This window comes from Falco biarmicus, chromosome 8 (genome assembly GCF_023638135.1).
Source record: "Falco biarmicus isolate bFalBia1 chromosome 8, bFalBia1.pri, whole genome shotgun sequence".
Lineage (NCBI taxonomy): Eukaryota > Metazoa > Chordata > Aves > Falconiformes > Falconidae > Falco > Falco biarmicus.
The window spans coordinates 12,636,132-12,650,004 of NC_079295.1; the positions used below are offsets into that span (position 1 = coordinate 12,636,132).

At 38.9% G+C, this 13,873-nt stretch overlaps 1 long non-coding RNA gene across 1 annotated transcript; it reads left to right on the top strand.

Annotated features, from left to right (window-relative positions):
• Window positions 1-1,227: 1,227 nt before the first annotated feature.
• On the top strand, window positions 1,228-11,539 carry LOC130154499 (uncharacterized). The gene is made up of 3 exons (XR_008823766.1): window positions 1,228-1,246; window positions 2,765-4,333; window positions 11,353-11,539. It is a non-coding gene; the product is annotated as an uncharacterized LOC130154499 (long non-coding RNA).
• The last annotated feature ends 2,334 nt before the right edge of the window (window positions 11,540-13,873 follow it).

The following is a 13,873-nucleotide window of genomic DNA, read 5'->3' on the forward strand; positions in this document are numbered from 1 at the left end:
TCTTCACAGTAGCTGGTATGGGGCTGTGCTCTGGGTTTGTGCCGGGAACGGTGCTGACAATTCAGGGGTGTTTTCGTTACCCCTGAGCAGCGCTCACACAGAGCCCCGGCCTTTTCTGCCCCTGCCCCAGCCCACCGGCGAGCAGGCGGGGGGGGCACAGGACGCTGGGAGGGGGCACAGCCGGGACAGCTGACCCCGACTGACCAAAGGGACACCCCATTCCATATGGTGTCATGCTCAGCATGTAAAGCTGGGGAAGGAGAAGGATGGGGGGACATTCTGAGCGGTGGCGTTTGTCTTCCCCACAGTCACCGTTCCACGCGATGGAGCCCGGCTGTGCTGGGGATGGCTGAGCCCCTGCCCGCCCAGGGGGAGTGGTGAGTGAGTGAGTGAGTGAGTGAGTGAGTGAGTGAGTGAGTGAGTGAGTGAGTGAGTGCCGCCTTTGGCTGTGCCTGCGTGCATGGCTCTTGGTTTGCTTATTGAACTGTCTTTATTTCAGCCTGCAGGACTTCTCACTTCTACTCTTCTGATTCTCTCCCCCATCCCACCGAGGGGGAGTGGGGCTTAGTTACTGGCTGGGGCTAAACCATGACACACCTGATGCAGTTGGAGATGGTGGAAAACTACAAGACTCATGGTGAAATGGAGTATAAAGGAAGGAGATTATTGCTGGGAGTTAGTTGACCAGGAGACAGAGACACAGAGGAGAGGCTACAGGAAGCAAGAAGAATCCTCCAGGGCACTAGCAAGAAGGATATAACAAAGAATTGAAGAGTTACCAAGAAGTAATGATAGAGCTTTGTCTTCAGTTTGTTTGTTTGGTTTTTTTCCCCTTGTAAATGTATTTCTCTTTCTGCATGTTTTACATTTTTGTGGCTGGCAGCAGTAACATGGCAAAACATGTAGTCTTGACTTCTTTACTGCTGATATGCTTAGTTAATGTGCAATTTGTTACACAGTTATTACTAAAAATAATTGCAAGATGGAACAAATACTGATTTTATAGTAACCACAATGAAAACGAACAGGAACTTAGTTTTAGGAAATGAGACAAGGTTTCAAAGCAAGATGTTTCTGTTTAGGCAATCTGGCTTGTTTTACATGAGGATCTTCTCTCTGAGAACGTACCCCATGGCACCTCCAATCTTCTGAAAGCAAGACGAATAACAAGTTTTCTCACAAAGAGAGATTCTGCAACGTTCCGTAGATGGGAGTATACTTCTAGATGGCTTTGAATTCCAAAGAGGTAAACTGAAGAAATTTATCGTAAATGCCCCTTTCTGCAGGTTAGAAAATGGATCCCCTGTTTTTGGTGTCACACAGAATAGTGTAAGACCTGACCTTTTAATGACTTTTTTCAATTCAGTTGAATAATTTCTACTCAGGGTTTATTTACTTCTGCAATGTCTTGCTTAATTTGATTTGCGAATCTTTCTATTATTTTTTTGTTTAAAAGTCACGGTTTTTAATTTCAGTTTTTCAAATGCCTCAGCCGTCACTTCTGTTATCCTTGACATTTCTGTGTCACCATAATATGAACTGCTGCAGTGGGAAACATAATCCTCTAATCTGGCTAGCTCAGATGCATTGTTCATATAGAGACATTTTGTCGTTCAGTGTATTTATTAACAGCTCTGAGCACTCTGTTCGTCTGGCATCTGCATTTGGAACAGTTTTATTAACGGAAACTGTAGTCAAACCAAAAAAATAAAAATAAGCTTATGCCTATGACTTATTCCACTAACTGGAATAACAGTGCTGGTTCATATGGTTATAGGATTCAGTGCTGTACCTTTTGGTTCAAGAAGCTGTAAGACAGACATACACGTATATATATATACACACATCTGTGTGTATATACATGTATGTGTGTATATATATATGTACAGATCACCAGTAAATCTTTTATTGAAAGGACAGATCTGAATATTAATCCAAACTTTCCTAACTTTTCTGGGTAACCCTACAAATCATTTGTGATATCCGTTCAAGAAAGCAAACTATTTTGGCAGTTTCAGCTTTTCAGATGAGTGTTCAGTTTTCTGTAGAAAGAGATTTTTTTCCATTATATTTTTTCAGAACCTCAGTTTTAGGACATGGAACATTTTTGTCCAGTCTTAGTATTTAATTACTTTATTTCTCATCTATTACTTCCAAAGCTTTCCCGAGTTTGCTGTCCCTGGGTACCCTAACCGTGAGCCTAATGTAACAGTTTTACTCAGGTCTAGCATACAGAGACATTGGGACACTGAGGTTTGTCACTGGTTTGGTGGGCTATGTGTTTCAATAGCATCTTCTTTTCAAAAGCGCAATAATTTTGTGCCTTTTCTGTCATTTCAATGATGTTATACAAAACTGCCTGCAGGAGGTACTTTCAGGAATGGTGCCTGAGTTATTAGTCGATTGATGAATAGTTTGCTAATGGCCACTGCTGAAGTCAGAAAACTGGTCCAGATGAGTTTGCAGGAAAACTGATCTTCCACTTAGGCTTTTTTCTGAAGGCTAAAAAGGACACATAACAAAGAGTTTAATATTTAATATAATATAAACTTAAATAATATTGTAAATAAATTTGTAAAAATAATATAAGCTGACTGTGGAAAAAGGTAAGTTTATAACATGCAATTGTTTTGAAGAAAGAAAAACTATTTTTCTCAAAAGTTATTAGGAAGCCCTTTGATATTGTAACACCATGCTCTTGGTGACACAAATCAGTGCTAGCTGGTTTCACCCTTTATTGACAATGACGTTTTGGATTTGGCAGTGTACGGAGAACTGTTTTCAGCTGAAGTTGTTTGCACAGTCTCTGAATGAAGCTATTGTAAAGAAAAAAATTTCATCGGAAGGCTACTGAGCGTTGCACTGAAATCACAGAAGTATCTGTGTATACTGCAACATAACATGCTACAAAAAACCCCACCACCAACACACACCCAAACAAAAAAAACCCCAAACCAAAACCAAACAAGGAAATGACTGCAAAAAGGTATATTTTGACAACCTCAGAAATAAAGAGAGTCTTCACTGACAGTTTTGCCATTGCACTGTTACCGGGGGCTCTTGCCCCACAAATTCAAGACATCTGTCTTGTATCCTTGAATTGGTATCAGTTTCAAATTATTCTTTGTTGCTATCACGCCTCTTGAACTTCCTTCTCTCTTCAACTCACGATCTCTCCATAATTTTTCGCCGGTTTACCCACCTTTGCCTCTTTCCGTATCTCTATGCTATTCCCTCCGTATGCTAGACTGGCAATGCCAACCTTGCACATAGGTATTTGTTACCCTCTCCGTCATCTTCCCTACTTAAATTTTCTCGAAAAGCTGTACATCAGTGCTTCTAATACAAATCCTGAGATTTTTGAGAGTCCTGTGACATCTGTAAAAACTAAAAATAGGTGGCTGTACATGCATACATCTTCAGTTTACTAATATATTGCTAAAGGCAACTTTGTACAAAATGAAAAACCAACAACTACTTCAGATACACAGAAAGACTTAGGTAAATATGTTAGCTTTCAGATATTTCCTCTCACAGCAAATTAACACTCAATATAGTTACAGTGTGAAATTCACTGGGTCCGAGTACTCAGCGCTTGTCCATTGTAGTTATCATTTCTGTTCCCACTGACCCTTTCTAGGGAGTCATTGAGCCCAGTGTAATAATTTGCTGCAAATAGCCTTTATTCAAATGAGGAATTGCTCACGAGAATTATGAATTCACATAGTGATACCTCTTACAGGATTAGATCTAATAAAATGTCACCTGATACAATTTCTTATGGAAATGAGTTTTCTAGACCATTTCTCTCTTTCTAGTTGCGCTGTTACCTCTGCTGCCGCCATATTCCAAAGAAATTTATTGTTATTTTCATTTCTTTAATTTACACAAAATGTTTACTGAACATAATTGTTATGGCAAAGTCTCTTTTTTCAGGGCAAAGAGAATTGTGCACGAATAATTCAGTCTATTGAGTTATTCACAACCATTGTGTTTGCGCCCTACTGACACTGTATTTTTCTCTGAAAAATATTGGAAATTATTTTCACTGATGGGAAATAATGAGTCAATGAGATAAGAGACACTGGATTCAGTAAGCTCAATGCAAATTATTGTAGAAAGTTTTTAAAGTGTCTGTCCATAAAATATCAGTGGTTGTTTTTTTCTTCCTCAAGGTTACTTTGAAAGCAAATATTTTGAGGCTGCCATAGACTTTTGGTTACTCTGAGAGCCAGTGAAGAAAGAAAATAAAAAATCCAGAGTAAGAGACAAGTAAGCAATGGTAATGACTAGAAAAATCCATGAGAAATGCAGTCAGTTCTGCAGATTTCAGGTAAGCTGGTGCAGAGTTTTCAAGTCTGCTCACGTCAAATGGGAACTTTGGGTCTTAGAGACCCTGATGGGTTTTTTGGATAAAAGGGGAAACAAAAGCATTGCCAGCTTTTGCTCTTTCACTCTGGCAATCTGCAAGAGCAAATGTTTCATGCCAGTCAGCGACAATTCCTGTAATGCAGTTAAAATGCAAAGGCCTAAGTGAGCCCACTGGTCACTGTGACCATCCTCTGGAGCTTTCAGTTTTGGCTAATGCGAATGTGGGCACTGCTAGAATTTGGTCCCATCAGTGTCACACTGAGCTCTACTTGTCACAGTGTCAATGTCCTAAGGCCCGTTTTTCCATCCTAAATCCCTTTTCTGTATGAACAAATGCCTCTCAATGATTTTGGCTAAAGTTTGCCTGTGTGGTCTTGCTCCATGAGCAACTCACATTTCTCTGCTCTTGAACAGTTTGGTTCATTCAGGGCACAAAATCTGAATAAATTTCAATTATTTTTTTCTTGGATTAGTAAAGCATAAATTGCTTTAAAATATACCAGCTATTAACTTTGAATTCTAGTTAATTGTACTTTGGTCTTTATTTTACTACCGACTCATAAAGTTAATGGACTACATTCCTATCTTGGTTTGACAGCATATAAAACCTGAGTATTAAATGGAAACTAAGGTTTTAGAGTGAGATTCCTTGATAACAGAATGGTTTTTATTTTGGTGAAGAGAGTATCCCTAGGGAAGCCGATTAGGGAGGAAATTGTTAGACGTGAGAGAAATACTGTTCATTTTCCTGCATTGCCTACCAGAGCAACATTTCTGGTTGTGATCACTGCAATAGATTCATGTGCAAAGATATTTTGTGGTGTGAAATCTTTATTTCCATCTGATTACCATTTCTCTCCTCTTTGTAGCCTTTAAAAAAAATAAATATCAAAACTGATGAGAATCAAACTACAGAACATGGGAGAAGCGGAAAGTATACTGCTTCTACCAATTCCCTGACAAATGAGATGCTGTGCTCTTGAGTCTTTATTTTTCAGACATAGACTGTGAGAACAGCCAGAGAACAGCCTGAATCTATTCTTGTGTCAGTTACTTTAGTGAAAATGGAAAATAGTGGTGCTGCAGCCTGTGAGTATCCTTGAAACAGTCAAGAGCTGCAAACGTACAAGACATTCTGTTCAGCGCAGCTGGTTTAAGTACGCACACCATCTCCTGAAAACTGCTCTGCCCAGCTCAGTAATTTTCTTCCCTCTGTGAGGGGATGTTATAGAGGGTTGTTTATTATAAACTTTAATAGAATTGAAAGCCAAAGCATATAGACACCTTGTATTGGAGATGGCCTTACGATGAAAGTGAACAGAATGCCTTGGTTTTGGGATATGTGAATATAGACTTCTGCAGTCAGTGAGCAGTGTAACCAGTGAACAACAAGAAATACCACAGTTCTCCAGACAGAAAAAACCATACAAAATACACAAAACCCAGGCAATTTAACTCACCCTTCTGACTTCCAAACTACTGCTGTTCCTTTACAATACCAGGCTGCATATGAATAAAAGAAATTATCCTGCCATTAAGCAATTTATCACAGCTCATGTTTAAAAATGACATCGGTACGAACAGGCAGATGTGAAGTGCAGGTACTGCTGCAAGTCTTATGATTGTGTTGCATGACCATAGCATTTTCTGCGGCTGGAGTTCATTTTTCTTAACAAGGACTGCAAGCACAATGCGAAATGCTTACAAAGCTTGTTGGCAATCTTGTCCTTATGCACACTCTGATCATTCTCTTGGTAGTTTTCTGAAGTCAGGTGTGTTGGGTATGAAACTCTTACGGCCTTTCAGAAGCCCTGTCTCAGTAACAAAGCAACTGTGATTTTCCTGGTTAGAAGCTGAAGTCGAGTCACATAGTGAGCAATAGCCAGCTGAATTAACACTTGGGCTACTAGTGCCTAGAACTTACAATTTTGTTCAAGGAATAGTCTCCTAAGGATCAGTAAAAAAGCCATTCTTGACAATGTTTCTGACAATAAAAAGTAGGAGGGCAGATAGAGTCTCTTCTCAAAAAAATTTTCAGTGCAGATTCAACCCACACCTTGAAGTTCAAATTAAGTCCATGGGTGTTTCCAATGTCTTAGGTACTTAAATTCTGTAATCGTAGATCCATGAAAGACAATTTTGGGATACCCTCACCGGAATGAAAATCTCATCTTTGAAAGCTCAAACATCTTTGGCCTCAGCTTGATTCTTTTCTCCAAAGCTTTTTCTGTCTGCTGCAGAATATTAAAAGCTGTACAAAGAATATGCATAGAGTGTACAATAGATTAAGCATAGTTATGCAGTGGTTGAGTTTGAGAGATATGCTCAGTCTTTTAATCTGTCTGCTTTCAGCATTGTGAAAGACCATCCTCCACAATAATCTCTCAAAAGTGCTTTATCTGATGCTGACACTCAGTGCTCGCTCATACAAACAGTGCTAATATCTTTGGCTAAACTAATAGTTGGCAAGTTCCATTTTGCATGCAAGTTCTCTACTGTATATAGAGCAGGTGGGGTGGGGGTGTGTGTGCCTGCCTCAAACATGCTTGGTCGCTCAAGAAATATTGAACCAGTCCAAAAAGTTCCTGTTCTCAAATTAAAAAAAAAATAGTAGTTTTGAACCCTACCCCAGTGGCATGCAAGAGTTTTGCTGAATATAACTCCTGCATACACACACCTGTCATGTCCCGAAGCAGTGCATAAATGCATTTAAAAATTGTATACAACCTTCTAGCTATGAAGAATGGATTTTAAGCATAAGATTTCTGATTGGAAAGTTCTTACGAGGACTTCATTTATGGCAAAGAGGAATTTTATGTATGAGAACATTTTTTCTTCTCTAGTAGGATATATTTGCTATTTTAAATAAAGGCCATTGTGAAAGGACTACAGTCAGTTGGAGTGATTATAAGAAATAAGACCTTTTTTTTTCAAAACAAAACAACCAAACAAAACATATAGGATGTGTTTATAAACTGTCAGCAGCTTTTGAAATACTGAATAGTTCATGGTGGATTCATCTGTGTGTTAACATTAGGCCAAATTCTCTGCTTGTGTCAGGGAATGAAGGATTCCTGAGACTTTTGGCTTATTATGGGTTGTAATACTTATTATGGGTTGTAATACTGCTTACTGAAGTGCCTATATTTATATATATATGCTTTAAACCAGGGATTTTACTAGACCAGTAAGGGTTTTGAAAATAGTAAAAATAAATTATGTTCTTGAGGGTCTAGCCCATTCCTTCTTCTTGAGGATATTATCTCAGTGGTACTTACTGCTGTTTGAAAATCAAATATGGTTTGTATAAGTCATCAGAAATTCTGTTCTGAATAAGGAAATGGGGGGCAACCCATGGAATAAGAACAAGGGTTTTTGTGTAGTCAGTTTTAAATGTAGCTAGCCTCACTGCATGGTTCTATAGTAGAGGGAAATGGAGGTTAAATTAGACTTTCAGAAATTAGGCCAAGGTCCAGACATTCCACTGTTTAGCTGAACTCAGATTTAAGGTTTATACATCCGACAGTGACTTGTACTTCAATTGAGACCTACACTGTACCTGTTTGGAGAACTGGGATTTTTGTTCCATCTTTATTTGGTTGTTTCTTACAACTGTGTATCTTGAAAGTACCTACATGGCTTTAAAATTGTCCTAACTCAATTAATTGTAATAACGGTGAAATGAAACTATATGAAACGGAACAAGGACATCAGATAGCTCAGATAGCACTGTATTTTTGGAGCACTTCATCCTTTTTATAACATTGCATGCTTTCCTTTCTTTCCTTTATAGCTGACAGGTGTCTGTTCTGCTTTAGTCTGTAATACATCTTCTGAGGCACAGTGTTGCAAAGATATCCTGCTTCTCTAGATATTTGAGGTCAAAGACAGTACTTATCAAACATGCTAATGAAAACACCTTCAAACCAGTTTAGTATGTAAGTACATTTCAGCAAGAGGAAAATGTTACTCAGCAACAACAGTTTTCACGTAGAATGCAATGCAAGACAGTTCATGTATCTACAGCACAAATTTATGAAATGGACTGAGTTAAGGCACATAGAAGAATTGCATTTTGCTGTGGCAGTGAGTATCGAACAGCCCTTTCATGTAATTTGCATTTGTAATTCTTAGAATATTAGATGTGGGAAATGTTCCTGTTGTTCGGTTACATTTAACATGGCAAATAGGTTCTGGCAAAGCAGAGCTGCCCCATTCAATACTAAAATTAACTTTTTGCAGAGTATCAAGGTGCTGATAGTAAATTGGGACTGCTCAATCTAACGCATAATTAAGAACTGTAATGCTATGAATTGTATACAATTGGCTGTATATGAATTGGCTGCTGGAGGGCAGCTCTGCAGAGAAGGACCTGGGCGTGCTGGTGCACAGCAAGGTGCCCGTGAGCCAGCAGTGTGCCCTGTGGCCAAGAAGGCCGATGGCACCCTGAGGGGCATGAGGAGGAGCGAGGCCAGCAGGCGAGGGAGCTGATCTCCCCCTCTGCCCTGCCCTGGTGAGGCTCATCTGGAGCGCTGTGCCCGGTGCTGGGCTCCCCGGTTCGGGAGAGACAGGGAACTGCTGCAGAGGGGCCGGCGGAGGCTACAGAGATGATGGGGGGAGTGGGGCATCTCCCTGGTGAGGAAAGGCTGAGGGAGCCGGGCCTGTTCAGCCTGGAGAAGAGAAGGCTGAGAGGGATCTTATCAATGTACACAAATCCCTTAAGGGCAGTGGCAGGAGGATGGGGACAGGCTCTTTTCAGCGGTGCCCAGCGGCAGGACAAGGGGCAACGGGCGCAAACTGCAACACAAGAAGTTCCATCTGAATGTGAGGAAGCACTTCTTTACCCTGAGGGTGACAGAGCGCTGGGACAGGCTGCCCAGAGAGGCTGTGGGGTCTGCTTCTCTGGAGACATTCAAAACCCACCTGACACAACTCTGTGCAACCTGCTCTGGGATAACCTGCTTTAGCAGGGGTTGGACTGGATGGTCTCCAGAGGCCCCTTTCAACCCTGACAATTCTGTGATTCTGTGAATAAATAACTTGCTCAAATGTATACCATAACGAAGGTATAGCTCATTAGTGTTTGCCTACCTTTGTTTATATTGTTAAGATTAACAACAGTCTAAGCAACATTGCCAACACTACAAAATCCTAAATATTTCTGAATGAGGATTGAGAAAATACTACATGTAAAGTACTTCCTGGATAATCTGTGTGGATAAAATATTATCTACAAGTGGAAAATGTAGCTTTTTGCAATTTTTTAATCTCCTCGCTAATGTCTCTGCCTGGTGCATCTCGGTGCACTGAGCTGGGCTGCATGGTTCAGTGCGTGAGGAAAGCAAACAACCATTTCAGGGAGGAGAGAATAGCACGTGGTCTCCCTGTCATGGTGCTGTAATACTTACCATATGTCTGTCAAACACTGAGAAATAAAAGAACTCCCAATAGCTCTTCCTGGATGATCATACAGCACTAGCTGGAATTTAGTCTAAAGAAAGTGCTTCTCATGCTGCATAAGGAAGTGTGATCATCCCATCAAAACATGAGAGAATATTATTAATCTGTATTAAAAAGAATAATGAAATGGAGTATGATATCCTGCCAGCTGTGGTTTAGAATTCTCCCTTCTTTCATTTGAATTCCGAAGCAGGAAAACCCATAATTGGTGCAGGGCTTGGAAGTGATGGAGAAGGAAGTAATTGAAAAGTGTTTTTTCATTTCCCAAATCTGAAGGACCTGAGGGACCCGTTCAGTTCTTGGTTTAAGCAAGAGCAGCCACCTGACATGCTGTAGCTCTCCAGAGAATACAAGTCAAAAAAGTGGGAATAGAAGCACATGATCTTTTAATTTCATTTTGATCTTCAGCATATAATAGTTTACTAATTTAGGGATATTTCTTCCATGCCTTGTATTAGACAAGCTACATGGGCACATGGAAGGTCTGATCCTGCATGTTCAGAAGGAACACTTTGTACACCTTTTGGTTGTAGCACTTTGTGGTTCTTAACTATCTTCTATGGCATTAAAACCGTTGAGAGAGCTTAGTGATTCTGGACCTATGCTGTGCACTTTGCAATCAAATGAAAATGGCTTTCAGGAATGGCAGCCAGTAGGAAATGTTGATACAGAAACTGTTTCCTGCACAAAAAGTCGTAACACCACTCCTCACCATATCTATGTTATGCATTTTAAAGTGCACTGACCAAATATTCCGAAGGGAAAGGGCATATGTTATTGCAGTCCTGGAGCAATACCAGAGTTAGAAGATTGATTTTATTTGGTATTTATTCAGCTGTTCTGGATTAAGTATATCGTTACTTTGCAACACTGCATTATGCAAAGCCCTGAGATCCCATATAGTCTCTATCAAAATATATATCTGTGTATGATTATATGCTTGAAATAAAGTCAAGATGTAATACCACAGGGCGACCTGACCTATGAACGTGTGCACCACAGAAATGCTTCAGGATCTCTGCACATAGTTTGTGAGACAGTTTGTTAGGTTTGGTGTTTTGTTACTCTCAAAGTTTAAGGATGGTGTATTTCTACTGCTGTGCCATAGCTTTTCTTCTAACAGGTTGATACCTGCTGAGATGCATATAAATGCCTGGTTAATGTGAGTCAGTGTCACCAGGTTTGGTCTGGACCACTGATGTGAAAAAGCGCTTTACAAACAGGGCCACTGAGCTCAACAGCTGTACAGGGTTCATCTATGTGAAGCAGTCACAGAGCAAGGGACCTACCACTTCAGAAATTAGCAGCCTTTCTCTTGAAGTTAAATATCCACGCCTAATTAAAAGGGCAATATAATTTTGTGGCAAAATCCCAGGGCAGGTAGAACAATGTAGGGGGTGGGGGGGAACCTGGAGGTGAATTTGAAAATCTGCTTAATGGTATTTGCACATATCAAATAGTTGCTAAAGCACATTAAAAGCCATTCATGTTCTAATATCCTTTTATAAGTCATCACAGCAGCTGTATATATATGAAGATGTACACCTGTGAGATTTTCAAACTCGATTAGAACTACCTGGATTAGAAGCTCGCTTAGAAGATCCTGGAATTACTGTCGGTAAGAGAAGCAAGTACCCTTTTGTCTCATTAAAAAATAAATAAATCACAGATGAGTGTTCCCCTTTCCTAATAAACTAAGCATTATGTTAACGCTCAGAACTATCAACATTTATTTCACTTTATTATTGCAAGAGAACACCAAATTAAGTTTTTGGATAAATTCTTTATTTGTATGTAATGGAATGACATGTAATCCATTACATTTATTATAATTCCAATGAGTAAAAGGTATGGGAGAAGACATTTATTTTGTGAGTGTTTAAAAAGAGAATGTGATTCACTGAAATGTTGAAACAGAATGTAGGAGCTGATTAGACATGCCTGCCACGTTGCCTAAATATCAACTTGAAGAACTCAAGGTATCTGGGGAGATGTAATGCTACTAATATTATTCGTGGCAATGTGGTAACTCAGAAATTAATACCATATCCACCACTAGTTTTCAAGTTTGGTATCACACCTTTATCTAGAGTATAATTCGTAAAAACAGCAGCAGAAGCAGCAACGCTCCGTCCACCAAAATCAACCACACCTACATCTACATAAACTTAAAAACATTTATCTTGAGCAAAATGTTTTCCCTTGATGAATAACTAGTGTAATCAGTTGTCTTTCATTTTAGTATTTTTAAATTCCACTCAAATCTGAGCTTCTGATATAAATTATTTAGATCAAGAAGTAAACCTGTGTTCCTAATGGATTACCTGTGGAACAGAGCATGCAGTAAAATGAATAATAGAGGGGAATTTTTAAAAATTGCAAACTGACCTTTGAAATGTCAGAATTTGGATGTTTCCTGTAATCAACATTCTGTGATAAATGAGAGCAGTAAATGTAAAGATCCTTGGTTCAGAGTGTGTGTAATTGAAATCCAATGAGAGATCGATGGCCTTTTGGTGACCTTTTCTGAAAAGGTCAAATGACAACATTTATGGGAAACTTTTCTTGTGCTTGGAGGATGATTATAAATGGATTTATTGCATTTCAGTGTTCTAGCTGTGGAGGAAAACCTACCTATATGTGTGAGTTCTGTACATTTATATGTGTATTTATGTAATTTTCAGTCATTCACTCTTGTGTGTAAATTTTACCCATAAAAATATGTATACACATACCTTCATGTATATATATTATTTGAAATTTTAAGTTAATGTTTTTATCTCCATTCATACATCAGTGAAATGTTATTTCAATCATATAAAGCGTTAGTTATTTTTAAGTTCTTAAGAAGACAATAGAAGGATCTATCATGAATTCAGTGGGAAATTGTTTTCATTCTGCTGATAGTGACAATGTACTGGAAATGAAATCACCAACAAAAGCTCCTATCACATCATCAGAATCCACACCATGTTTTGTGGGAAGCAAGAGTCTCCCTTTCAGAGGTACATTTTAGGAATAAGTCCACCGTGGCATTTTGGCCTGAGTAATGGTTGGAGAATGTTTTTATGCTGATTTCATGCAAAGTAATACCAAAAAGTCCAAAAGGATTCAGAGTTGTAAGTTAGGCACAGTCAGCACCAGGACATCAGCTTTTTAATGTCTTCCCTGCCGTTATGTAGTTGAAATGATGAAAATATGTTATGCATTGTTCTGAATTTTTGGGTTGGGTTTTTTTTTTTTGGTGGTGAAATGATTCCTTTCAGTGAGAACTTGCATTACTTGATTTTTTTTATCTCCTTAAAATTTTTTTCTTGAAGAAGAGTTATTTTCCATGTTTCTGTGGAAAAGAATTGATTATGAGCTCTTATACTTCATTAAAAAACCTTCAAATGCTTGTAGCTTAAACATAATTGCTTAAAAAAAATCCCATTATTACATGAGTTTTAACATGAATTACTGGCAAGTCATGTAGAAGACATTAGTGGCTGGACTGTGTTTTATATTGTGTGAGATTTAAAAACAGGTACACCAGCTGCAGGAAATTAACTTTTGTTGAAATATATAAAGAAATGGTCAAACTAATTTGAATAATTGACTGTCCAAGGTGTATGTTAGAATTTGTATTTGCATGCAATTACACTTTTCTAAGTTCAACACGTCTTCTCCAAATTCCCAACTGCCAGTGAAAGCATTTGACTTGTCTAATATAAGATGTTATTTTAGAAAGAAATGGGAAGAGTGGGGGATGCTGCACAAAAAGATAATTTAAGGCATATTATAGTTCTGTAACTTCTATGTTGCCTCCAAAATGCTGTGTGTTCAATGAAAACAGGCATCTAAATTCACGAGAGGGTTTATTGGCAGTTCAGCTCTTATTAGACACCAGAGCATCCACACTGAACTACTCTTTCATCACTGGAAAAGCTCAATGAGAATTTTTTGGACAACTGATAGTTGAACCACAGGGCATAAATCCACAGGGACAAGCTTTCAGTACTTTTACTGTTCACAGAACTGTTTGCTCCCTTCATGGAAATTC